This window comes from Ranitomeya imitator, chromosome 2 (assembly GCF_032444005.1).
Source record: "Ranitomeya imitator isolate aRanImi1 chromosome 2, aRanImi1.pri, whole genome shotgun sequence".
Classification (NCBI taxonomy): Eukaryota; Metazoa; Chordata; class Amphibia; order Anura; family Dendrobatidae; genus Ranitomeya; species Ranitomeya imitator.
Window position 1 is genome coordinate 493,387,059 of NC_091283.1, and position 3,429 is coordinate 493,390,487.

A 3,429-nucleotide genomic window follows, 5' to 3' on the forward strand; every position below is an offset into this window, starting at 1 on the left:
AATCACACTAAGCCACGCCCACCCAGGCGGAGCCACGGGGCTGCTATCGTCCAGTAGGCGGGGGAGTGTGTCAATCATAATAACCCACGCCCATTTCATGGAGGATCCGCCCCCTACTCCCAGCAGCCACCAGGAGTGGGAGAAATTGGCAGAGAGAGAGAGACTCAGAGAGAAGCTGTCAGCAGAGTGAGAGGCGACGTCACCTTTCACCCAGTTCTGCTCAGTGACTACAGAGTCTGCAGCGGAAGGCAGTCATGTCCGCACTCACAGGGGGCAGGAGACCTGAGGGCACCTCCAGGGGCTACATCCTGGCGACCACACGTGGTTGGTGGCTGTATGGGCTGGTGCCCCTAGAAGTGCCAGCCACATTGGAAACAGTACCAGCAGTGTTGCCCTCCACAGTGGCCTCAATGGCACCCATATTAGCTGCATTGCCCCCCAATGGTCCTAGTGACAGCAGAAGTGCCCTCCTGACAGCCATAGTGGCACCAGGAAGCGGCGTTGTGCTCACTGGTAAGCTGTAGAGGTACAAATGACGGCCTCATTGGTAGGAGCAGAACTGCTGTAATGCCAGCGATAAGGAACCAGAAGTGGCTCAGTGGCCGCCACCGTGGTGCCAGTCATAGTAGCACTAGTGCCAGCTGTATGGCAACCCCGCTATCACCTGAAGTAGCTAAGTGCCTGCCACCATGGTGCCAGTCATAGTAACACTAGTGCTAGTTGTATGCCCACATGGCAACCTTTCTATCACCTGAAGTGGCTCAGTGTCCACCATCGTGGTGCCAGTCATAGTAGCACTAGTGCCTTCTGTATGCCCACATGGCAACCCCGCTATCACCTGAAGTGGCTCAGTGTCCACCACCGTGGTGCCATAGTAACACTAATGCCAGCTGTATTCCCACATGGCAACCTCGCTATCACCTGAAGTGTCTGTGTCCACCATCGTGGTGCCATTCATAGTAGCACTAGTGCCAGCTGTATGCCCACATGGCAACCTCACTATCACCTGAAGTGGCTCAGTGTCCACCATCGTGGTGCCAGTCATAGTAGCACTAGTGCCAGCTGTATGCCCACATGGCAACCTCGCTATCACCTGAAGTGTCTCAGTGTCCACCATCGTGGTGCCATTCATAGTAGCACTAGTGCCAGCTGTATGCCCACATGGCAACCTCGCTATCACCTGAAGTGGCTCTGTCCACCATCGTGGTGCCAGTCATAGTAGCACTAGTGCCTTCTGTATGCCCACATGGCAACCCCTCTATCACCTGAAGTGGCTCAGTGTCCACCACCGTGGTGCCATAGTAACACTAATGCCAGCTGTATTCCCACATGGCAACCTCGCTATCACCTGAAGTGTCTGTGTCCACCATCGTGGTGCCATTCATAGTAGCACTAGTGCCAGCTGTATGCCCACATGGCAACCTCACTATCACCTGAAGTGGCTCAGTGTCCACCATCGTGGTGCCAGTCATAGTAGCACTAGTGCCAGCTGTATGCCCACATGGCAACCTCGCTATCACCTGAAGTGTCTCAGTGTCCACCATCGTGGTGCCATTCATAGTAGCACTAGTGCCAGCTGTATGCCCACATGGCAACCTCGCTATCACCTGAAGTGGCTCTGTCCACCATCGTGGTGCCAGTCATAGTAGCACTAGTGCCTTCTGTATGCCCACATGGCAACCCCTCTATCACCTGAAGTGGCTCAGTGTCCACCACCGTGGTGCCATAGTAACACTAGTGCCAGCTGTATGCCCACATGGCAACCTCGCTATCACCTGAAGTGTCTGTCCACCATCGTGGTGCTATTCATAGTAGCACTAGTGCCAGCTGTATGCCCACATGGCAACCTCGCTATCACCTGAAGTGTCTCAGTGTCCACCATCGTGGTGCCATTCATAGTAGCACTAGTGCCAGCTGTATGCCCACATGGCAACCTAACTATCACCTGAAGTGGCTCAGTGTCCTCCACCGTGGTGCCATAGTAACACTAGTGCGAGCTGTATGCCCACATGGCAACCTCACTATCACCTGAAGTGGCTCAGTGTCCACCACCGTGGTGCCAGTCATAGTAGCACTAGTGCCAGCTGTATGCCCACATGGCAACCCCGCTATCACCTGAAGTAGCTCAGTGCCAGGAAGAGCGGCAATGGTACCAACATCAGTGACACCTGAAGCGGCTCAGCGTCCTCCACCATGATGCCAGTCATAATAGCACTAGTGCCAGCTGTATGCCCACCTGCGAACCCCGCTATCATCTGAAGTGGCTCAGTGCCAGGAAGAGCGGCAATGGTACCAACATCAGTGACACCTGAAGCGGCTCAGCGTCCTCCACCATGATGCCAGTCATAATAGCACTAGTGCCAGCTGTATGCCCACCTGCGAACCCCGCTATCATCTGAAGTGGCTCAGTGCCAGGAAGAGCGGCAATGGTACCAATGTCAGTGACAGCTGCACTGGTGCCAGTAAGGCTGCGGTCACATCATGTTTTGTAACTTTGCGATCTATGTGTATTTATAGTGTAAAAATAAAATTATTTGTTTTAAAGCCGACAAAAACGTTACATCTGTCTGCATCCCTTTAAAAAAGGAAAAAAAAAATTTATGTGCAAAGTCATATTGTTTTTTGGAAATAAAAAAAGTAAAATGGCTGAAAAAACAGAAACCTACAATATATCCTCCATAGACTGAGGTGTTATATAGATGGGTTTGTTTTTTCAGCAGTGTGTGATTTTTTTTTTGCATCCTCTGAAAGTGGTGTGAAAAAGTGTTTGCCCCCTCCTGATTTCCTATTCTTTTGCAGGTTTGTCACACTTGAATGTTTCGGATCACCAAACAAATGTAAATATTAGGCAAAGATAACACAGGTAAACACAAAATGCAGTTTATAAATGAAGGTCTTTATTATTAAGGGAAAAAGAAATCCAAACCTACAGGGTCCTGTGTGAAAAAATGATTGCCCCCTAAACCTAATAACTCCAACACTGTAACACTGCACATTTTAGGCTACTTTCACACTAGCGTTAACTGCAATCCGTCACAATGCGTCGTTTTGCAGAAAAAACGCATCCTGCAAAAGTGCTTGCAGGATGCGTTTTTTCCCCATAGACTTGTATTGACGACGCATTGCGACGGATTGCCACATGTCGGAACCGTTGTGCGACGGATGCGTCGTGCTTTGGTGGACCGTCTGGAGCAAAAAACGCTACATGTAACGTTTTTTGCTCCTCACGGACCGCTTTTTCCGACCGCGCATGCGCGGCCGGAACTCCGCGCCCACCTCCCCCGCACCTTACAATGGGGCAGCGGATGCGTCGGAGAAATGCATCCGCTGCCTCCGTTGTGCAATGCGTTAAACGCTAGCGTCGGAATCTCTGCCCGACGCATTGCGACGGGGAGATTCCGACGCTAGTGTGAAAGTAGCCTAAGGGAG